Below are 25,467 nucleotides of genomic sequence, written 5' to 3'. Positions count from 1 at the left end.
ATTATACAGTTGCAACCTCCCTGATTCCTAGGCAGTGCTGGTCTTGTGGCAAATGATTAGTGAATATGTGATAATAAGAGTAATGACACAACGGTCATTGATTGAGTTCATCTACCATGTTCCAGAACTGCATGTAGCCATTATATAAATTATCTAATTCAATTCTCATGACAACCTTTCAGAGACTATAAGGTACTGACTGACTTGCCCAAGATAAGACAAATTGGAACCTAGCAAAGTTTGGCTCTAAACCTGTTCTCCTCCTCCTGTGATTGAGAAGGGTATCCATTCATCTCACCTCGCTATAACAATACATTTTCCTGACTCCAAGGAAACATATTTTCATTTTTTAAGAAACATATAAAAATCTCTGTAATTGGCACATGTATATATGTTTATTATTCTTCATATTCCCAGAAAATCTGTGATGACATTGATGATGTATGTTAAAAATGATGTCTTCATAGAAGAGAAGGGGTGAGGTAATAAAAACAAGATTGATAATTACTACCATGCAATGAAACCTTATTACATAGAAAATGGTACAATAAGCAGTTGAAACACCATCCCTCATTTGAGTCTAATTACATATTATATAATGTATAGAGCCTCCACAGGTCAGGACAAGATTGTTACAATCTATGACTCCAGCCTATGCCCGAGCCCTTAATTATGAATAAGTGTATCCCCACAATGTCAGGCACAGAGCAGGGCTCAATACCTATTGACTAACGGAATAACAAATTGTGGGGATTAAGCAGCTCAACCAGAGATGCTTTGAGTTTGATTTCCTCCATTATTTAGTGACTAAACCATGGATGTAGAGAACTGTCCATTCCCACCCAGCTTCTAGATGGTTGCAGGAACTTATCTCTAGCACTCCTCCTTGGGAGCAAAATCCTCACAATGTTGGGATGATACAAGCTGATGCATTTGCTGCCTCTCCAATACTATTTGCACAGCTCTCTGGCAACCACACAAGAAAAGAATAAAGTTTAGCGACTATTAATCTATTTTGATGAACTTTTCTCTTCCTTACAAGCAAATCTGCTGGCATTGTAAATCCCAGAGATTATTACAACTTTCCTTTTCAGTGACACCTTTTATTTTACATATGATGAATGTCATCCAATTATTTGCTCTGGGCCCATCCGTCATGCTAAACACTGAATTAGCTGGGTCTTTTCCTCACTAATGACTGGCTCGTTAATCTGATTTTCTGGATTTCCATTTTACAGGTTTAATTGGGCTCCTGGCCAGTGAAAATGATTCCTTTGGACAAATGCACTGACCATTAAATACATCTATCTCTTCTGACTTATTCCCATTCTTGCTGTAACCAAGTCTAACCTGACATATCCTTTATTATTTTTTTTTTCATTTCTCCATGCTTTTAGATGATGGCTTGCCCTGGAGGAGAGGAAGAAATCTGCCAAAAAAAAAAAAAAAAAAGAAAGAAAAAGAGAAAGGAACCAAAGGGCCTTGAGTATGTTGAGCCTGTTTCTGCCATAGATAGAAGAAAACTTGTAATATCTCTAGAACTCATAAATGGGCATGATAATCTAAAAAGAGAAGCAAAAATGAACATTTTTGAGTGTTTACTATGTTGGATGCTTTACATTCATGATATTATTTAATATCCACACTATTAATTACTACTATTATTATTGTTAGTGAAACTATTAGTACCCTACAAGGCATAAATATTCATAGCATAACATTCTCTGAGTCTTTACTACATGCCAAGCACTGTCCCTATGTACATACTGGCCTTCTCTCTTATGTTCAGGTGAGAAATTGACAGGTGCAGAAGTTATGCAACATACTCAAAGACACACAGCAAGTAAATGGTGAAGCTGGAATTTGAACTCAAATTTATCTGACTGCCAAGCCCATGCTGGTCCTTCAGGCTGTGTCAGGTTTCCAAACTTCTGGGTTGGGGAATGGATCCCATGTCACCTGACTTCCAATTTCCCAGGTAAGATGCCTGCCAACAAAGCAGATCCTTTTATGTGAGGGATCGTAATAGTTTCCCAGCCTTGAGACATCACTGCTCTGTTGTTGGACTGGAGTGAACGGTGCTGCTCCTGGAACTTGTGAATAGGAGGGGCCACAGCGGAAACAAACTGGGCTTGCACAAGAAATGAAGGAAATGGCACTTAGAAGGTTTGTCGACCAGAGGACCTTGCTGGCCCCACGCAATGTGAATAACCAGCCTAAGCAAGAGAAGTGACCACCTCTCCAGGTACATGTTAGTGACTTCCCACACAGCCTCTGCAGTGCTTCTTCCTCCTTAAAGAAACAAAAGTGAACCACACAGTTGTTAGGATGCACAATTAACTTTTCCAATTTCTTTGCTCATTAATTCTATTCAGATTATTTGAAATAAATCTTGACATTGTTAGGCCTTTCTCTTCCTCTCCACCTACATACTTCCTTCAAAGATCACATTTCTCTTTCAAGAACAAAGAAGCAGGATGCTGACTGCTGGACCACAAGAGTTGATAAAGAGCCGTAAGTCTCATCAGGAAGTTGCTCTAAGCATCAGGATGGCCCTGAGGGCTCCTGCATGGCAGGTTATGTTGACTTTGCCATCTTAAGCTCATTTTCGAAAAATGTTTTGCTAAGGCACCACACTACGTGTCTGAATCAAAACTGTGAGATGGCACTTGGAATAACACGGCATCTTACCAGCAAGTTGTCTCCTCTGCTAGACCATTTGATGTTGAATTTAGTGTTTGTCAAACTGGTGTTTGCTCATTTTATGTCCTGGAGGCTGTGTGATATTAATGTAATATGCAGTTTTATCTGCCTGTTTCTAGAAAGAGTGGGTCTATTACCTACTACACATACACTGTGCTGAGGTTGAACTCCTTTGAAACAGATTTGCACATAAAATATTTTATTGGGCCCCTAACATAATAAAATCTTTTACTAGGACCCTAACATAACAGCCCCAAAATAACCTCACTGAGAACGGATTTCGAGTAAGATAGTTGACATTGAAGCCAATATTGTTCTCTCAATTTGGTGTGTGTGTGTGTGTGTGTGTGTGTGTGGTGTAGGGGAGGTGTTGGAGGGGAGATGTATACTGAGGTTGCCAGCACACTTGTCAGCCAAAACATATTGATAAACAATTGCCACCTTCTCCAACCCTACTAAGAAACTCCCTGGAAACTTCACTGCCCATTTGGAATGATAGTAAGGGAGAGAAAAGGTGGTGAGTTAGAAAAGCATGGGATAAAGACCTTGTGTCTACACCACACACAGCACTAGAAGAGGAATCAGCATGCCTGACTCTGAGCCTGTTTGTCAAATACAGTAAAGGATCTGGACTTGATAAGTTTCCGATTACATATTTTCAAAGAGGACTCTTCCTCTTATTTTTTAGCATTTTACCAGTTTGGTTGGGATCCTAGACCTGTGTTTAAATTCTGCTTCTGCCACTTGCTGGCTTGGTAACTTTGGACAGGTAATTAATTTAACCTAATTTTTCTGTCTAGAAAATGGAGACATCAGTACAACCTATTAACATGTTATTTTGAGGAGTAAACACAGAACACCATGTAAAGAGCTTTAGCCCCAAAGCTGGCACATAGTAAATGCTCATTGTATATGACTTGTCCCTGCTGAGCTAGAGGTATAGAGACCTGCACCAGTATAACATCATGGGGGCCTAATGGGGATTGACCATGACCATAGTGGCAGTTTATATATACAAACTGGAGGCTTCAGGAAGTGCTGGGCTAGCCACATCGTGCACCTGGTCAGGGATAGAGGACTGAAATTCTTCTTGTTGCCCTCAGGCAGGATGACTTTATGGAGAAGACACTTATGGAGACCACATAGCCAACATGGTCTATGCCAGAGATTGAACCATTAAAGGTTGCAAGCTTTATCTTTTTAAAAAAAATTTTTTTCAACGTTTATTCATTTTTGGGACAGAGAGAGACAGAGCATGAACAGGGGAGGGGCAGAGAGAGAGAGGGAGACACAGAATCGGAAACAGGCTCCAGGCTCTGAGCCATCAGCTCAGAGCCCGACGCGGGGCTCGAACTCACGGACCGCGAGATCGTGACCTGGCTGAAGTCGTACGCTTAACCGACTGCGCCACCCTGGCGCCCCTCAAGCTTTATCTTTGTGTTCGGGCTTTCATGACTTAGAGGGAGGACAAGAAGTTCTTGGAATTCCCATAAGACCCTTCAGGATGAAAGTCCTTTGCCTTCCCTCTTTTTTTTTTTTTTTTTTTTTTTTTTGCAGGGGGTGGGGATATAAAAAGGCAAAGGTAAGTGTAGAAATAAAAAAGAACAGATATGAACTTGAATTGTTGTCTTGGAGAACAAAAGTTGGGAGTATCAAGATGCTCAAGATCAATATAATAACAGCTAAAAGCTAAAACCCAGTCCATCTACTTTGTCCCAGAGCTTCATTAAAAAAGAAAAAAAATCACTACTCATGGAACCTCTAAAGAAACATGTTAAAACTCATTACCAAAACATCTGCTCCTTCATCTCTAGGGAATGGTCCTGTTCCTTGTGGACTGTGAGTTTAATATGATTTTGTAAAAGATGGGACTGAGGAGGCTAGAGCAGATATTACAAAGAGACTTGCTTCTACCATCTTCCTACCCTTATGTAAGTTTTCTCTTCAACTTGAGACCTCACGTCACCTGTTTCCTTTGCACAGGTAGATGCTATGAGGCCAATTAATTGGCTGAAATCTTCCCAGGCCAACACCAGCCTCTGTCTTTTTTTCTACTATTCCAGAATTTTAGAAAATAAAAACAAAATAGTGGGAAAGGAGAAGGAAGAAGGGTGTAAGGTGCTGGTGTATAGAACATCTGTCTTTCTAGTTTCAGCTTAGCCAGGTATCACACAGGCAATTCTGGCATGGTAACTAATCTCTTGGAGTTTCAGGGTTATTGTTTTATAAAAAGGGAGAAAATAATTACCCTTTTCTTAGGGAGAAGTAAATGAGATAACAAAATGCTTTCATGTAACTGTAAAGTGTTCTACAGCTGTAACGATGAGAATGTTATAAGTGACCTGTGGTATGTACCTAAAAACCCAAAGATCTTAGAAGTATTTGCACTGGGAAATTGCTATAGACTGAATGTTTGTTTTCCCCCAAAATTCCTATGTTGAAACCTAATCCTAGGTGTGATAGTCTTTGGAGGTGGGGTCTTTGGGAGGTGATTAGGTCATTAGGGTGGAACCCTCATGAATGGGATTAGTGCCTTTATAAGAGACCCCAGCAAGCTCCATTTGCCCTTTCTACTATGTGTCTATGAACTAGGAGATGGGTTCTCTTTAGCCACCAAATCTGCTGGTTGCTTGAGTTTGGACTTCCCAGCATCCAGACCTGTGGGAAATACTCTGTTATCTGTACATAAGATTCTATTATATGCTATATCTGCTGTAGCAGTCTGAACAGACTAAGACCGAAATCAAAATGATGATCCAAATACCCAATCTATTGATTGTGTGGGGGCACTGAAATTTCCCAATTAGGCTATAGCTATCCACAAACCAATGGGGAATAAGGAATGTGAGAAGAGAAGCAAGAAATGGATGGGCAGAGATATAGAACAGAAGTGTATTCAGCCACACAAGATGAATGGCAGGCATATAGAGCCACTTAAAGAATGATTAATTTTATTGATATGCTCAAGATATTTTACATAACATAAAAGGGCATGACAAACAAAGTCATTAATTTTCTAGAGAAGCAGGGATGCTTCTTTGGGACGTGGGATTTCCAGACGGTCTTGGAAATATGTGTGGGCTGCTAGATATGACGGCAAAACTTCGCCAACATGGGATTTGCGTGCCTCATGAGTGAAGTTTGGGACAGCAGTGGACAGATTTAAGCCATCTGTCAAGCTTTTTCTCAAGAAACACTGCCACCTCCCCAAGAGAGCCATGAATATTTGTGAAATGCCACCTGCTACTTGGAGCCTCACCATTGCACTCCGCATGTCGTGCTGCTCTCGTCCTCCAGCAGAAGCACCACCACTGGAGAGTCAAGCTCTGTGCTCACACTTTGGATGCACTGCGTGCTCTCATGCACAATGACCACACAGAGAAGATACTACACAGCCTCTCTCAGTACTTAGCATCCATGTCATAACAATTAATATTTGTAGGGTATGCTCTTCTATGCATTAGTTTTATTATTTGACTGAACCTCATTTGGTCAGAGCACAACCCTTTGAGGAAGGTCTCAGTATATTCCCATTTTAGAATTAAGGGGTCTTACTTAACTTACTTAATTAAGGGGTCACCTTGTTACTAAATGGTGAGTCTCAAAGCCAACCACAGAACTTCTGACTTGAAACCCCAGGCCTTTTTCACATTGCCAGGCTGCTTCAGACTGTGTCTGCTGAGTCAAGATCAGAAAAACACAAAGTGGAGATAATTGCATGGGTTTTCACAAGTGGGTCGTGATTTTACATTAAATAATCCTTTGAGTGTTTGGCAACACCACAACATGGAAAACCAGAGGCGATAAGAGAGTGTGCTTCCCTGTGGGAAATAGAGAAGCAGATTACAAGATGTTCTTCCCCACCTACTGCTGACTCCACATACTAATTAAAGGTCTGGCCAAACTCACATTATTCCTCGAACATTGCTCATGTTTACACATCTCATTACGGATACTGGCCCCAATTCTACCATATGTTACATTTATCAAAACTTATTCAGCACTTTTGTGCCCAGGCTGTATCAGGTACCATGGGAGTCATAGGACTGTGACCTCATGGAGTTCACCATTTCTCTGTAAAAACAAGCCTAGCATAGAAGATGTACAAATGGCCATAGAACACCATAATGCTATGGTACCCTGAGCAGGGTGAAGGCTATGTGCCACAGAAGAGAGAAATACCAGCTCAGAACCACAGTAATTTACTCCACTTGTTTTCATGCTCTGTACAGAAGTACTAACAAATCAGTGCACATACAACATGCACACACACATACATAGAGTATATACATATATATGCACATAAACTATATACATATATATAGAGTATATACATATATATGTACATAAGTGTATAGTGAATACAAATGTAATATATATATATAAAATATATGTTATATATATGCATATATATATACATATATATACATATATATGCATATATATATATATACACACACATATATATATACACACACACACACACACATATATATATATATATACTATGCAGCTCCACTTTACTCGTAAGTAAAGTGACATGCACAGGAACACACAGCTCCAAAGCGGCAGAGCCTGAATTTGAACTTGGCTCACATATATTACACACACACACACACACACACACACACACACACACACACACACATATATGTTTTCTGTTTGTTGAATGGGATGATAGATTTGAGGATGGAACACTAGAGAAACCAGGATATAGCTGAAGTGTTCTATTTAATCAAGGGAGGGATGGAAAGAAACGGTGGGGATAAGGTGGGGATGGATCTTGAAGGAAGAAAATGATCACAGCAAATCTGAAGGGGTTGCAGGAGGTGAAATCTAAGAAGGCGGGTCACTGGTGGTCAGTTCCAGAAGAGGTGCTTTGGAGGAATGCCAAGAAACAGTGGGTGTGTGTAGGTTTTATTAAGTGTTTTTTCTGTGCAGTATCTGACACAAACACTCTGCTTCATTTTTGCTTGACATTTCCAATAAAAAGTCTATACCACACTGCTCAATAATCTTATTAAGATTTTATTTATTTATTTGTTCCTCTTTGCAGAGGTGGTTCATATCAAGAACATAGTTCTGCTTCAAGAAAATACTCAAGACTTATAGCGGGGTTACCAGAAATTCATTTTTCTGAAACTTTTCAGCCCTTTGTTTAGTTCTTTGTTGGGAAAATTAACAAAGAGCCTTGCATCAGGAGCCTAGACATGGATTCCAAACCTCCCTCAGCCCTACTGGCTATTATGGATCTTTGGGAAAAGCACTGAGCTGCTTCTGGACCTCAGTTTCATCCTCAAACAGGTAAGGCACACTCACAACATACAGGCCCAACACGTGCCAGACACAAAGCAGGGACTCAAAACTGTCACACCTCTGTGTTCTTCATTCCTTCACATCCTAGGTCCTGGCGTCCTCGGCATAAGGATCTTCTTCAACTCTTATATCCTAAGATTCTATGCTGCCAGTTTATTTTGCGCTCATTAAATGACCCCACAAACACGTTGTAGGCTGCTACTTTGCGTTAAAGGTTTCTGCTCTTACTTACTGCCCCTTACATTGTTCTTGACCCAATTGCCTCAAAATGTAAGAACATTTAGGTTGTGACTCTCATTTAAAAAGCAGAACAAGTGTACTGGTATCAGACAGCCTGGGTCAAAATCTCTGCTCCACTCCTTACTAGCTGTGTGGTCTTAGGAAAATGACTTCACCTCTCTGTGCCTCCTGAGAGAAATGGAGGTAAGAGTAGGATTTACCTCATAGGATGTCATAATGCCCAAATGCATTAATACTATGCCTAGCTCACACTAGCCACTCAATAAGTGTTAGCTCTTACTATTATATGAAATTGACTCCCCAAGAACTACAGATTATTCAGTAAGAAAATTAGCCAGGAGGTAAAAATCACGGAAGAATGTTAAAGGACAAATCTTAAGTAAGGAAATGCTGAGAATCACAGTATTTCTTATACAGAAGGGCTCCATATAAGGTTCAATCAACTCCACAAGGACTCATACCAGACGTTTCAGAGGAAGTAAGGAAGCCACCACTTCCACGCCTTCCCTCCCACGCACACACAGAATACCTAAGAAGCAATTACACAGCAGAACGAAATAATAAACACAATCGTATTAACAGCACTTTGATTATTTCTCCATCCTGCAATCTGGAAGCAATCGCCACCTGGGGCAGGCAGTTAAACCGCAGGCATTTATTCCAGAGAATCGGACAGAAGGCCTGGGGTACGGCAAGCAGATTCTCCACTCTAATTGGGTTCGGTAGGGTGGTGGAATCACCACTGCGCATTACAACAAGGTGTGCCTCCCTTCCCAAAACATTTTTCAGAGGAGGAGGTGGAAGCGATTCTGCCTGGCCTCTAGAGGTTGCAAGGCTCCAGGGAGAGGGGAAGTGGCTAAATTCATGGTCCCATCACACACACGCTGGATTAGAGAAAAACAAGGAAGGAGAGAATGGAGATTAAAGACAGACCATTTTAAAGCCCAAGAGCCCGGAGAGGGAAAAGCCAATCAATTTCTTTTTTTTTTTTTCTTTTTTCTAGTTCACAACAGATGTTTCACTTGCAGTTCCAAATCTAATAGCAGTTGGTGTAGTAAAGATGAAATAGTTGGAGGAAGAAAAAGAGAGAGCTAAAAAGGAAAGGAGGGAGGGAGTCAGGCTGGCAGAGGAGAAGTGAATCTCCAGCGCCTCCCTGTCCTTGCAGGCTTCCTGTCTCTGGCTTCTGCCCACTGGGGACAGGCAGCGTGTGTCCCTGTCTCCCCTGCCCTATGGTTCTCCTGGGCTCCTGCAAACGCAGCCCCCTGCCTGCAGGCATCTCTCACCAGGAAGGCAGGGGTAATCAGGCCCATCCTTCAAACATCTTCATTCTATTACGTTCATAATCGGCTTCTAATGTTCTGTTCGATAGATGTGGGGCCGACCAGACCAAGCGCTTGAACAGCTGCTCAGGCCATGGAGCTATTCTCTGTGCCATTGATCACAAAGACAAAAATCAATCCTGGCTAAGGAGAAAGAAGTTAAAAATAAATTGCTGGGATTGATTTCTGTTCAGACCTTCTGACTCCCAGTTTAGAAAGGGGGAGGGAAGAGTACATGTGGATGCACCTGTCATGAAATCACTTCATATGTCCCAATCTCAAAAGCAAAATCTGGAGATATTTTACACACACACACACACACACACACACACACACACGCATGTATGTATGCACATAGTTTTCTTCTAATTTATGCTCTTATTTTTGCCTCCCAATAACTATCAGAGATGAGAATCCATGTAAATCATAAACTCCCAGGAGAAGAGGGCTGGGTTTGTCTCCTTCGCTACAAAATCTCCAAAGTGGGGTCCCATGCTTTGTGGACTGTAGTAACTTCAGAGATATTTATTGAGGGACTGAGAGAATAGATGAATTAATGAAGTGTCTTTTCTATGATTGGCTCTTGCAATTGTGTTTATTTCATCAATTTATCACAGCACGTAATTATTTTTCTTCTTCACTGTTTTGCATAGGTATTATCTCTCTCACTAGATTACAAACCCTCTTATGGCAGGAACTTTTACTTGTTTGCTTTTTAATTTTTGACCTATTGTACCGCTTCTACCTTGTGCCCTCAGTAGATGTATGTGAAAGGAAAGGAGGAAAGGATAGTTCAGCAACTCTGTTAAGGGACGGGCTGCAACCTAAATATTTTTTGTTTTGATTCCAACACTGAAGAAATAACTTGGGAAATACTCCTGAATAACAGTCATCAGCCCATGTTTAACTAAATGAAGCATCCTGTAGAGTGAGCAGACTTCTGGAACTGCAGCATTAGAAGGGAACTCTGGAATCATATACTCCACTGCCTTCCCAACTGGATTCTATGGAGTTTGGGAATCCTACAGTGATGCCTTGGGAGTGTCCAAAATGGATGAAGAAGAGGCTGAGTGGGTAGGAGAGCTCCTATAGCCCCCTGACCCTCTTTAAACTAGATCATTCCCTTGTATCTGTTTTGCATCTTGGAATTCCTTGGAAAGGTTGTATGAAAAGCAGTTCCCACTGTTAAGAACCACAACAACAAAAGGTTAAGAGCTCTTCTTGGATGCAATTCTTTCTTTTTGTGACAAGGAAACTGAGCTCTAGGGAGGGAGGTGGTGGCCCAATGTCACTGAGTGAGTTAATGATGAGAACAGACTTACATCTAGCAATGCTGTACTGCCCACCCCCACATCCCCCACCAACCTGCACCCCCATCTGGTGGCAAACTGCTTCCTGCCATGGAAGGGTCTCTTCCTTAGAGCATTTGCTGTTCTGAAAATTAGACTCCTCAAGTCAATTCTCTGCTTGGAAACCTAGCCTGAGCCTTGCCTTCTCCAGGAAAGTATCTCTGATCATATCATGCCTCGTGGATCTCCCTCACTCTGAGAAATTGCCTAGCACTTTCTCAAGAGCTTTTGAACATTGCTTAGAGAGAGTGTCAGGCCTTGTAGTCCCACCACCGCACCTAGTCTGAAACAGAACGAGGACAACATTGTCAGTCTTGTTTACCAATATATTCCCTTCGTTGAGAATAACAGGAACATATCAAGTGCTTAACAAATGGTTGTTGAATGAATGAATGAATGAATGAATGATCAACACTTCTGTCTCAGACAGAACCTCTCACAGCCCTGGGTACATAGTAGGTGCTCAATCAAATTAAGCTATGATCAGCCAATGGCTCCGCCACTTTTAAACTCCAAAAAGACCTTGTTCTGACTGACCATGAGGGCTTTCGGAATCAGATCCTTAAAAGTTGCTTGCAGAAATCCAAAGCATTTGTTTACCCCATTAGCTAGCTATGGAGTTAAAAGCAGAGCTATTAAAAATTGTAAAAGCCGAAACTCTGAAATAAATAGATATGTATCCTCGTTATAATGGTAATGGGGAGAGGACTGAGTTTAATAGTCTGCTTCTCAGTCCACAGCCCAACTGTCTTCATTATCGGCACTGTTGTTTTTACAATACAATTATCTTTAATAGGAGAAGGCCCCAGAAAAGAGATCCTCCTGGGAGCTGTGCTTTAGAAGAGGGGGTATTGGGAAATTGCTGGGACTTAGAAAGGGAAGGACAATGGGGACACCCTGGGTCAGCTGGGGTCAGCTGGGTCATGACTCAGTAGCTCCTCTGTACCCCAGAAAGGAACTCAAGAGAAGCTGTGCCCAGAAACACACAATGGAAACTGGATAATTCATGGCAAGAGGTACATGGTAAGTGGGGAAGGCTGGAGAAAGTGGAGCTGGGGATGGTAACTATGATTAACCATGCTGCCACTCCCCCTCCTCTGCACCCTAGTGATGAGTGTTTGAATAATCCTCTAAGTGCATGTGAGGGACGACTCTCAGAGGTGCGGGCATGATTACATTGTACTGAATCCCATTAAGCCCTTCTTTGGTTAATGGTGCAGAAAGTTTCTGATCTGAAACAAAATAGAAACAGATCCTGACAAACAGTCCACTGAACAAGGAGGGAGTAAGGCTTTCCTGCCCCTTGTGTCCACCAAGAATGGGACAACAGCTGCCTCTTTTTTACCTGTACAGTCATCCGGAAAAGTTCTGGGAACACCAGCTATTCGGTGCTAATGCAAACATCTTCCGATTGGGAAAATGAAATGAGAAATAGATCACTGTCCTCTTTTGTTATCCCTTATGAAGCCAGACAGCTCTGATGTCATATCCTGACCCTGCCATCTACTGAGCTATAGGACAAAGGGGGACTCTCTAACCCTCTCTGAAATTCAGTCTCTACCCTTAAAAACTAAAGAGAATAATACCCATCACACCAAGATCCTGGGAAGATTAAAGTAGAATTAAAGAAAAGAAAATGCACACATAGCAGACATGCATTTGGCATGAAATAAACATGAGACACAACAAATAAACTGTGACAACAGTTTCACTTTGCTGACTGGTGGGTAATAACTGGTGGTGTGGCGAGGTGGAAACCGCATTCTGAAGCATCACTGCTTTGGAAACAGGAAATTACAGATTTTCCAATAGTGGAGGAGACTGAGAGGTGTGTGGCCGATCTCATTCTTTTGGGCTGAATGACAGAAACACTTGTGGTCCCCTGGACAACATATCCACTTTCCAGGCCAGCATTCACAGGCTGCACCTAATCATATGAGGCTCCCGGATAATTAAACACCATGAGTGCCACCTTTCCTATAAAATACACTGCACGGCATACACGCCACGCCACTACTCTTCCTTCTCACGCCCATGGAGACACTACTAATTAACGGCAACAGTCTTTCCTACTGAAGCACGACAACACAGCCTTCTGTGCAGCTATTAGTAATTACTCAAAGGTGATACACAAAATGGAAACAATTCGACACCCTGGGGCCAGACATATCCCATCCATGTACTACTAGAAAAGCAAATACCTGTGTTATAATATGGGGCAAATTACAGAACAATTCGCTGAGATTAAGGGAAAACATTCCTTGCTATGCTGGCCTAGTAAATAACAGTATGTAACTTTCACAGAGCCTCAGCAGATCTCCTGGGAAATAAACAAGTCATCACCATTTATTAGGGACATGCACAGCAAAGCTCTGAAAGGAGCAAAAAGACACCAAGCCAAAAGGATTGATGGGCATTCTGTAAATAAAGAGCCCCTCCTGGAGCCTCTCTGTCTCAGCAGGAGACACTGGGGAATCATCAGCATCTGGATGGTAATTGATGCCACGCTGTAAGAATCAATGAGACAGGATTGCTCAGAGAGCACAGGAAGTGAACAGAGAAGAGGAACCTATGAAAAGCTCTGAGAACAACCCATATTTCAAGGGTAGACAGAGGAAGAGGCACCTGTTTAGGAGAGGAAGAAGATGCTAGATGCTGGAGAAGTAGGAGTAGCTGAAGCACACATTGTCAAAGAAGCAAGGGTGAATGTGCTTCCAGAACGAAGCAGCAGCCAAGAGACCCCAGTGCCGCAGATGGGTCAACTAAGTTAATTATAGAGAGGTGTTGTCTAGATATAATTCAGAGACATCTTTGATGAACTTGGCAAAAGTAATTTCAATGGAGTGGACAAGGAGCAAGTCAGTCTCAAGTGGGTTAAAGAGAAGGAAATGAAAAAACGAGACAATGAATATAGATAGCTCTTAAGAAATCTGCTTGCAAATGAAAGATGGGACATTTATAGACAGGAACATGGGATTCAAAGAAAGTTTTCTTGTTTTTTTTTTTAATTTAAGGATAGTATATATTTAAAAATATTTAAATACTGATGGTAAGTCTGAAACAGGAAGGAATATTGAAGAGATAGGGGAAGAAGGATAATGGGTAAAGCCAGGTGCCTGAGAAGTCAGAAGGGATGGGATTGGGCATTTGGATTGAGAAATTTTATATAGCCATGAAGATGATTCTTTTTACTTTTCTTGGATAGTTCGATCTATCCACATACTGGATACATAGTAAGGACTCCATAAATTTGAGGGGTTTTTTTTTTTTGTTTTTTTTTTTTTTAGTTTCTTTGAGTTGGGTTCCATCTGCCTTGAAATGTAGAGCCTGAGACCAGGGCTTTTATGCAGGTAGTGCTTGTTGTTGTTTTCTGTGGGAGGCTCTTTTGTCTGTTTGTTTGCTTGAGTTTGAGAAATGATCCTAGGGAACAGAAGTGGCAGAACTAGAGAGTGGAAAACAAGGAGGGAGAAAAAGCCGTCCCAGGGAGTGTCACTCAACTGGTTATTACTATGAGTAACTGGGGCCCAACCCCCCTGGGGACACTCTAAAGACCCCTAGAGAACGAGGCTCAGTATCGCCCTCCTGACACAGGAAGAGATGAGTGAGTATCCCCTGGCTCCTGACTCCTATCAGTCTAATTGTCCAGGAGGGTCTTGACACCTTTGCACCTCAAGGTTTGTACCTGCATCAGGATGGCTAAGGGGTCTCTCATAAGTATCCCATTTAGGGAGGAATCAGCCCAGAACAAAAAGCAAGAGGTTCACAGTGCAGCTGAGGCAAGGTGACATCAGGCCACCTGTGTGCACAGCTAGCTGCGGAGCAAACAGGAGCCAGAAGGATGTGAGATAGGACCTTTGTGATGCCCAGCACGAAGATCAACTAAGCATCATGACCTTCACAATCAGGTTGCTCATTTGTTTTTGTACACTGAGGCATTTCAAACACTAACAGCAACTTTTACATCAAGCCACTAAAATCATTGCCTGTACAGGACACACATCCCAGCAACATGCTATTTAAGGATCTTCCATTAGCGCTGGCTGTTGAAAACAACTCACTTAAGATTCTGAAAGCGCTTCAAGAATATTCACCTGAAGATGTCTTTATTGAATTTCTTTTGAAGATGGTGTCTGCAACTCTTTCATTTTCCTTTAAACTCCTGTGTTGTAAATGTGTCCCTAATGATGAGATTGCTATTTATTTAACATTCAAATCTCTCCCATTAAGGCCAAATTAACATCATTTAAAATATTGCCAAATAGTTTTTCTTTGAATAATTACACTCTATTAATTTCTGCCTCAGGGCTTTTTTTTTTTCTTGCAGAAAGATAACTCTAGAGTGGCCATGCCAGAGAGGCTTTACTACCTCCCACAGTCGTGCCTAAACCAGGTTCTTAAACAACTATCAAAACCCAGGGGAGCTGGGGGCAAACATGCTACAAGAAGGTACTCAAGAGTCTGGCAAGATAATTAAACCCCAGAATATCTACAGTTACATAGCTGTCATTAGAAGCTGGTTTCTTTGAAGCACTATGGAAGGTATGTGGGAAGATTCTATCACGCACGTATGTTGATACATGAGTTGAATCCATGAATAATTACCAAATGAATTTGGGGAAACGATTTAGGAATCTTCTATATGACAGGCTTATAAAAACTCTTAAATGAGAATGTGCATACACAAATGTTGCGAGTCTGATTTTTGCATGCGGATTAATCTCTTGATCCTTGCGTTTTATAGGGTTCCGTAGTTTTCAAAGCATTTCAAAGCCATTATTATCTCCCTTGATCCTCACAAAAACCTTCCAATTCAGGCAGGGCCAGGGGCATCATTCCATTCTCCAGAAATGAGAAGATGAGCGTTCTGAAAGTCCAAATGAGTCGCCCAGTGTTCCCTGGCTGGTAAGGTGGCGGAGCCCCGACTACAACCCAGGTGTTCAAGTTCAGGGTCCTCTGCCCCACATCAAACCACAGGCTACTTGAATCATAAACTGTCTGAGAGCAAGAACAATGCCTTCTTCCTCTGCCATGCTCCAGTGTACCTGGCATACATCAAGGACCTCAAGAAGCATCTGTTACCTAGCTACTAGTACTTGTTAATTGCTAATGCTTCTAGAACATCTTTTCAACTCTTCACAACAGCAACTTGTGTCAAAATTGCTGACTGGCTTCACTGTAGCCCTGGAGTTATCCTAGGACTTCTTTTCTGCGTGCCATTGATCCGCACACAGAATTCCTTGCTGTAGGGGGGCCTTCTCTCCTGACTACACCCACACATTACCAGGAGTTGAAAGTGTGGATCTCCACACTGACACTGGTCTAGTTGTGGACGTTGAGAAGGATTTGGCAGAGTTGGGATGACCTTCCCTTTGAATTTTCTGCTTTATCTACACCTCTAGAAGATGTAGTGTGTGTATATGTTAATTATGGATCGGTCAGTGTTTTCTCTTGTGTTTTAGATATCTGTATTAGAACTGTTTTTTTCCCCCCACAACTGCACTCACAATAAAACTTTATTCAATGAGTAAATGAATCCTCATTACACTGAAGGCCACCTCCCATGCCATGAAGGGAGGATGAGGCCATGCTTTGCATAGTTCAGTAAAGACACACAAATCTCTTACGATGGCTTATTAGGGCTCTGTTCCTGTTTCTTCATCATACCTCCTAATAGCCAGGGTATCAATCCTATCACTGAAGGGATTTTACTGCTATCACTGCTGAACTACCTATTTTCCAGGATAATCATTAGAAAAGCTACTCCATAAGGAGAAAAGACAGGATTTCCAACCTTCTTGGCTCGGAACACAGAAACCAACTTATCTCTCTCCCCTTGCCCCTACAGAGGAAAGCCGATTTCTCTTTTATCCATGTGGAACGGAGGCATTTCAGGCAGACGCTTTCCCATTAAAACAAGGGCTCTTCTGGGAAGGATTAGCTCCTTTTGATTTCACTATGAAACCCCAGGCCCCCAGGCCCCCTGCACAGAAAAGGCATTGACAGATTAACAGATTTCACAGTGTTCTGTACATCTTCAGCTCGGCTGAAAGCTGGAGATCAAACACTAGGCCCCCTCAAGCAAAACCATCAAGATGACTATCTTTACCTCTTTGTCAATAGAAAAATAAAAGGTGAGGCAGAACCTTCGGGGTCTCTTCTGAACTGTAGGAGCCACATGAGTAGTATAGGGACCCTTCAACGACACACAAGATACAGATCAAAAATAATCATGTTGAAAAAAAAAAAGAAAGAAAGAAATGACTGGGCATGAGGAGCTTTCCTTTAGGAGGGCAAAGTTTTTTAAGGGTCAATTTTTTAATGCATAATTAATGGGAAGTTTATTATGAAGTAGTTACCTGGGTTTTTCATTATTAACTTTACTCTCAAATGTGTGCATATACATTTGTATATGACTCACTAATGGGTAAACAATTATGCCTTAAACACACACATAACATTTATTAATCTGCAGAGAAAGGAAATGGATCCATGTCACATGAATCCCGAATGGTTCGGTTGTCCACACCCAAAAAGCCTGACCTGTGACCCATGGAACCAACAGTGCTACAAAAAGTTGGCAATTTCAAACATTTCTTAGCAGATTGCTTTCATCAGATGCAAAAAGTACTAAGAACCCTGACATACAGAACAAACAAAAGCTGAGGTGTGCTATTTAAGGAGGGGGTAAGAGGGCCAGATACCCTCTTCCATTTTTCCATAGCTCCTGTTACAAGTTACCTAAGACTCCATGTAAAAACTGCCAAGAACCACATTTAGCAGGGCGGCGGGGGGGGGGGGGGGGGGGGGGGGGGCGCCAGAAAGAGTGAAGGGGATGGACTGGCGATGGACTGGCGTCCTTTTCTGTAAGATTCTTCCTCAGGTGTATGTCTCTGGTGGCACTAAAACGAAATAAAAGATACCAATACTCTACAAAACTAGAAAATTCAAGTGAATAGACCCCTTAAAGTTATGAAAAACCAAACCCACCAAAGTCCTTTATGCTCCTCCTATTGTTATGTAGCTGTTCCAACTGCAGGCAAAGAAAATAATGTGGCTGTACAAGGCTCCCCTTTGAGACCCCAACTATGGAGTGACAGCAAGCATCTTTCAGAAAAGACACAGTTCTCAATGTCCAGCTCTACCTTAGCGGTACTCCCCAGAGAGGTCACCCATGAGGGGGCGTGCTGGACCCAAGCCTCTCTGCACTACAGCTTTTGAGATCATTCTTTTCAGTAGCTTGCTGGTAGGGTCGGCAGAATGCCATCTACCCTGATGGCCTGATGTCCTGCTCACATATAAACCTGTGGGTTTAAGCCCTGGAGTGAGAAGCTACCGTTGCTCTGAGGAGTTTCTGCCCTCCCAAAAGCCTTCTGCGGCAGCTTTACTTCCATGAACAGAATGAGGCGTCTTTGCCTTTTCCTTGCTTCTGAGATAGACATTAGGCACTGCAGTCCAAATCTCGCCTTCCCCACAAAGCCTTTCCTGATGCCCATTTCAATTTTCAAAACCCATCCCCTCCAAGAAAGATTCAAAACTCGCACTGATTTCAGACATTTCTCCGAGGTGACTTCCAATAATTAAAACAAAAGCAATAAGCCACAACAACAAATCAACAGATAAAGGAAAGCAGCCACATAAACACAAATGGCCAGCAGTCGAGGAGAAAAGGAAGAATAATAACACACAATGTGATGCAGGGAAGCTGCTATAATTGACACAAAACTTAGTGGTGAGCTTTTTAGCACTACAAAGAGGGAAACGCGCAATCACCTAGATTTAAAGAAAGGAAACAGAAAAGGTTCACCTCCCCAGGACTGTCCTACCTGACAGTCCTGCCACTTCACTCCCTCCCACAACTACACCTATCCTTGGGACAAAGAGATCCCCGGGCATTGTTTTCTCTTACTTTCTTAACTTCATCCCTGCCTCCCTTCTGCCTGGAATGCTCTTTTGCCTTCACTAACCCAGCTGGTACTCCTAGTCTCCCTTGCCGGAAAGTTTGCACAGACCCTCCTTCCGAAGCTCCCCCCACTTGCTTTAAGAGCAACATGTGCTTTGCGCTAACACAGCTCTCATCATGCTACATAATAATTGTTTAGCTGTCTGTGTTCCCCACTGGGCTGACTGTATTTTAATATATTTAAATGAATGAATATGAAAAGGGTACTGAATAACATAATGGATAATTGTTGGACAGCAGTTTTATAAAAATGCAGAGACATCCTACATACGGTCATTTCTCGTGCAGTGAACAATTGGCAATTACCCAAAGTTGTCTCATATTGTTAGTTGGGGAAACAAGATTCCCTTGCTTTAAAAAGATAACTAACCGCATTCCCTGAGAATAAGGACGGTGTCTTATCTTCTCAGTTCAGTTCAGTTCAATAAACATTTATTGAGTACCAGTCATTATGCTAAGTGCAGGAGAAACAGTGATGAATAAGACATAGTCTTGTTCCTCTTAAAGTTTACAGACCTGGCTGGGGAGACATAACACACGTGGATTAAGTAGTCAGCAAAGGGGCTTGGTCCAATCCTGATCAAGGATGCCAGGGAAGACTTTCTACAGGCAGCAATGCCTAAGATGAATCTAAGGATAAGTTTGTCCAGTAAAGGGACATTCCAAGCAGGTGGGAAAACGCAAGAAAGGCATGTTAGGCAACAAATGACATGATGTGTGTATGGAGACCAAACGGGTTTATCGTTTACGGGAGTGTAAAATATAACCAGGAAGGTATATGGGGATTCCTATGAAGCTAATGGAGTATGCAGGATCCAGATCGCACAGGGCCTTGTAGGCAATGTTAAGGAAATTAGATTTTAACCTATAGGTGATGAGCAGCCACTGAAGACAGGAACATTGATTTTTGTTGTAAATAAATTACTTTGAAAGTAGTGTTGTGAATGGATTGGGGGTGGGGGTTGCTGGTCTCGGAATGAGAAAATCAGTTTGTAAGCTTTTGTGACATTTCAGAAAATACATGATTAAGGTTTATAAATGGTTTTAAATAGCCAAGTAATAATGGTGCTTCCCTTTTCCTCTCATAAATCACCCTAGAGCAACAAGGAAAACAAGAAATAAAAATACAAACTCAATACTCAATGAAAATATAACCCTGAAACACAATATATGTGGAAGCCAAATTCAGTGAAGAACAAACAGAGTACCGACAGGCACCAGGGCAAAAAATGCCTACAGCTACAAATCTTAGATCAAGCTAGAGAAATAGCATTCTCCAAAGATGACATTTCCCAAGGAGCAAAACTAACAATCAATTATTTGGAACCTAGGGACTGTGGCCCAGGAATTGGCAGTTTATTTATTCTTAGAGCTGACTAATGACAAGAAGTTGGAGAGGTGTGGCTGGATGAAGAAGCAGCCAGGTGGTTTTACCTTTTGTAAAGAACTCATTCACAGACAAACTATCTTTAGTTATATGGAACCTCACTGAGAAACAAAGAAGATTCTTGTTAAGCTCAAAGAGTTCTGGTCTGTCACCAAGAAGAATCTCCTCAAATAGTCCAGAAGAGCTCATGTCATAAAAAAAATGAATAATGGTTAAGAACCTAAAGATAAAAGAAAATATTGCAGGGATTATAAAATACTATGGCAAAATGAGAGAGAAAGGGACAGAAAAAACAGCAGACTCAGAAAATAAATCTGCTTCCAGGAAGCAAATGAAAATTGTGCCCATACTGCTATGATTAAAAATAGCCCGTATGATGAGGAGATTACCTCTGTAAGAGAAGACTTCAAAGTAGAAATACAAGAGCTAAGAATAGATACACTGGGACAACAAAACTGATAAAATATAAGCCGGCAAAGTTCAGAAAATAAGTTCAACAAGAGCAGCAAAAAAATATAAAAAAGATCCTGGACACTGCCAAATACTTGTTCAGGGATAATGTGGGTAAGACTTTCCAGTATTTTTTTTTAATGTTTATTTATTATTGAGAGACAGAGAGAGACAGAGCATGAGCAGGGGAGGGGCAGAGGGAGAGAAGGAGACACAATCTGAAGCAGGTTCTAGGCTCTGAGCTGGCAGCACAGAGCTTGATGCAGGGCTCAAACTCACAAACTGTGAGATCATGACCTGAGCCAAAGCCAGACACTTAACTGACTGAGCCACCCAGGCGCCCTTTTGTTTTGTTTTGTTTTGTTTTGTTTTGTTTTGTTTTGTTTTGTTTTAATATCACTTTGCTCAGTGAGTTAAAACTGATTAGAAGGGAAAAAAAAAATAATGACTCTCCTTTGATTTTCCTGTCTACTGCACACATCCTAAATGTTCTGGAGAAAGAGAACCAAAATAATTAAACTGAAATAAAATATATGTTTCAAAATATAAGCAACAGAAAGTTCTGAGATATTAAAAAGGAAGGAGAAATTGAACCAACTGAATGAGACTTACATTTCAGGAAAAGAAACTCACACAGTATGATCAACCACAGAACATACATTAACAAAGCAAATAGTATTAAAAATAAATATTTTTAAAAAGGACTTTTAGGTATCAAGGGGGAAAAAATTAAGATACCCAAAAGGGAATTATCAGACTGACCTGACACAGTAACATTCAGTAAGTTAATGGAGCAAAGTTATCATGGAAAGCAAATAATACATGCATTTTATAGCTTAAAAAAGGAAATTAAACCTAAAGAGGGAAACTGTTTACAACATTCAAGAATTCACCTTTTTTGTGGGATGCCTGGGTGGCTAAGTCAGTTAAGCATCTGACTCTTGATTTTGTCTCAGGTTATGGTCTCACTGTTCATGAGATGGAGCCCCACATTGGGCTCTATGTTGTCAGCTGCTTGGAATTCTCTTTTTCCCTCTCTCTCTGCCCCTCCCCTTCTCACACTTTCTCTCTCTCTCCCTCTTTCTCTCTCTCTCTTTCTCTCTCACAAAATAAATAAACATTTTTTTTAAAAGAATTTACCTTTCTTGAAGACATTACTAAAAGACAAATTTCAGGGGCACCTGGGTGGCTCAGTCAATTAAGTGTCCGACTTCAGCTCAGGTTTGAGTTGGAGCCCCACATTGGGCTCTGTGCTGACAGCTAAGAGCCTGGAGCCTGCTTCAGATTTTGTGTGTGTCTCTCTCTCTCTGCCAGTGCCTTTCTCATTCTCTCTCTCTCTCTCTCTCTCTCTCTCAAAAATTAATTTAAAAAATTAAAAAAAAAAAAAAAGAAAAACTGAAGGACAAACTTCAGACAACCAAGAAAAAAATGCAAAAACTACAGAAAGAAACTAGATTTACCCATATAACTAAGATCAAAATAAATGCAGGAATGATCATTCACAGCAGAATGTAAATGCTCTGAATGGTTTAATTAACAAAACTAGAATTGGATACAGGTCATAAACACAGGCTAGTTTTTTCTACCTTTGTTCAACAGTACTTCGTAAAATATTTAAGTCTAAGAGAATTATATTTGAAGATAGAAAAGCAAACAAAGAGATAATATGACCAACCCAAAACAGGTGGTGAAGGAATCTAAGAGAGAGGGGAGGAAAGAGAAATGTATGGAAATTGTATCACGGCTCACAAAAGGAAATCAATAGATATTATCCAGAAATAGAAGATTTGCTGTTATAGTCATAAAGCTAAGTAGCTAGAACAAATATTCAAAATTATCAAAGAAACCCAGAGGCAGGAAAGCAGGAAAAGAGATCATATAATGACTTTTTTAAAAAAGAAGCAATTTTAACTAAAAGCTAAGCGTACACTGTCAGAAATAAGACACATCTATCATACTGATCAATGCATAAGGCCAAACTCACCTATGAGAAGGAAAGGACTCATTAAATACTGATGGCCAAACAATACACAACTATACCTTCAGTATGAGCAGCGGTTCATATGTAACCCACTCACATTCTTTTACCTTATTTTAAATTTAGTCAATTGATAGTTGCAAATAATAGCATTTAATCTGTGTTTGGTGGTTGATGAAATTCCATGCTTTTCTCAAGAGTATTGGCCTTTTGCATTATTTGGGGCATTGTTATTCCATTGCTTCCCATCTCTCTCATAGTTTTCTTTTTAAAAATCTGAAAACAGCCTTCAAGGTCCTGGAATCTAATACCCTTGGTCTTTCTGTGGTTATCTCTAAACTCTGTTTCTAGGTCTCATTTACTCCCTCTTTCTCATCTCCCTAATATTAGAGTGCCCTCTGCCCTAGTCTATGAATTCCTTCTCTTTTCTGTCTATATTTATTCCCTAGATGACTTCAATTTTGCAACTCAAAAGTGACATCAACATGCTGACATGCTTCCAACTTATATCTTCAGCCCTGGTTTTCCCAACACCTCTGCTCCTAAAGCCAGCCTCAAATCTCTACCTGTTCCTGACACATTGCCATGTGGGGCTCAAGAAAGTACAGGGCCTAACACACCTGGCTCCACGTGCCCATCTGACTGCTGACTCCTGCCACCCTCTTCTGGTTCACCACTCACCGAATGAGACTTTTTCAGGTCATCTTAAAAAAAAAAAATAGTAGTATCTACAGATGTCTAACATTCACATTCCTCATTAATTTTCATCTAAAACATTATCATCATCTAATATATTTGGTAGATAGATGAATAGATGATAGCGCAAGATAGAAAGATAGAGAGCAACATTTACAGAGCACTGTATTTGTGTTTTACAAATGTAATTAACAAACAGAATCTGCCCAGCAACCAATAAACTAAGTACTCAATTGTCCTCTTTTTACAGATAAGTCAAATGAAGTATAGCTCAAGACCACCCAGCTAAAGTGTGGCCTGCCAAGGCTGGGATAAATGCTGGCCATTGGACTCAAAACCACAGCATCTCAACCACTAATGTTTCACAGGCTTTTCATACCTATGTATATATGGATGTATATATTATATACATATTTTCCCATGTCTTCCACTGGAATATAAATACCACTTGGGCAGGAATTTTATTATGTTCACTGTCTTAACCCCAGCTCCTAGAACAGGGGCCTGAAACGTAGCAGGCTGTCAATAAAATTTTATTGACTAACGGGAACTCCTATCTCTTTCAAACAAAATAAAAATTGATGCTTATCAAAGAAAAAACTTTTGCTGGCTTGCAGTACAATAATAATAAAAAGACACTTCAGAATAGTTAGGGAAAAAATCTGGATGTCTGCCGGCAGAGTTACAGAAAACTTTATGCAATAAAAGGAAAAATGAATTTTAAAAAATCTGAACATTTAAAATTCTAAGTCATGTTTCCCAGAAACGGTCCTGTCATGTTCATCATTATATGCAGTATTAGCATTAAGGAAAGGGCAATAAGATTGGTAAATTCATAAATCATCTCTGTGCTTCTACCTTGAAAAAATTAAATAGAGATAAAGAAATAATAAAGCCTTAAACTGGGACCATGGGAATGGAATGAAAAACAAAAAACCATCTGAGACTAAGGGTGATATTAGCAGGGACCTGGATTCACTGAATTTGTTGTCATAGACAGATTTCCAGGTTTCTACCTTGAGTGACCAGGTAGAGGGTAATGCCACCAATGCATCAGGATCAAGGTAGACATGTTGATTTTATTCTAGCTGTGGAACATGCAAGTTGAGATATCAAGATGACTATTAGACAAGAAGGTCTGCTTTCCAGGGCAGAGGTTATAGCTCCCTGGCTTGAGATTCATCAGAACATGGAGATAATACTTAAGACCCAAGACGGTATATACTGGGTGCAAAGAGAAGCAGGCCAAGAGCAAGAGTTAGGGAGAGCCAGAGTCATGCCTAATACTTTGTTGACTTTACTTTGCATTGTATGTGTTCAATAAATATTCATGAATAAGGCAATAATAGTGCTAATGACCTGCCAAGATTTAGACAAAAATATTCTTAGATTCTGGCTTTTACGCAAACTTAGACACAGGGATTTTCTGGAGCCACACAGACCTCTCTTTCCCTCCCTTTTTCAAGCTGGTTTTTGAGTGGATGGCTACATGTCATGTGTTTCAGACCTCAAAAGTCTACACAACTGATTTTTAAAAAGAAGTGACTCCTACATCTACAATCTATCAGTAAGACAAGTAGTCACTGAGTACCGTGGATTTTCAAAGGCTTTCCGTTAGGGCCAAGGATGAGGAGAAAAATTTGTGTATAAAGTATTGTCCCTATCCTCAGATAGTATAAAATTCAATTTGGAAAGACGAAGACAAATCCACTAATATTTAAGTAACAATTCCTAATAGCCCATGTGCTAAGGGAATGGCAGACAAGAACAGCTGCAGTGGTTCAGAGGAAGAGAGGCATACCCAGCTCCCAGGAAACGGGGCTAATCTGGACCAAAGAAACAGGAGTGAGGCAGAGAAAGTCATTCAGGTGCATAGGTCTGAGTAAACTCAGGAGAGTCTAAAGATCAAGGTTCCTATAGGAAACAGCCTACAAACACAACTGGCAGCAGAAGGGTGGGAAAGCAGAGTGGGAGAAATCAAAGCTGCTCTCAAAGGTCAAGTATGATTACACACACTCATAGACACACACACACACACACACACACACACACACACACACACACACACA

The 25,467-nt window shown here is 40.9% G+C and overlaps 1 protein-coding gene across 2 annotated transcripts in view; it reads right to left on the bottom strand.

Annotated features, from left to right (window-relative positions):
• The window catches only part of SORCS3 (sortilin related VPS10 domain containing receptor 3), a 595,481-nt gene that overhangs the window by 119,553 nt on the left and 450,461 nt on the right, over positions 1 to 25,467 (bottom strand). The gene's annotated exons all lie outside the window — the stretch shown is intronic.

Source organism: Herpailurus yagouaroundi, unplaced genomic scaffold, assembly GCF_014898765.1.
Source record: "Herpailurus yagouaroundi ecotype Mexico unplaced genomic scaffold, PumYag 163, whole genome shotgun sequence".
In the NCBI taxonomy this organism is placed as follows: Eukaryota; Metazoa; Chordata; class Mammalia; order Carnivora; family Felidae; genus Herpailurus; species Herpailurus yagouaroundi.
The sequence above is the reverse complement of the archived record's forward strand: the minus strand, read 5'-3'. Positions and strand labels throughout refer to the sequence as shown.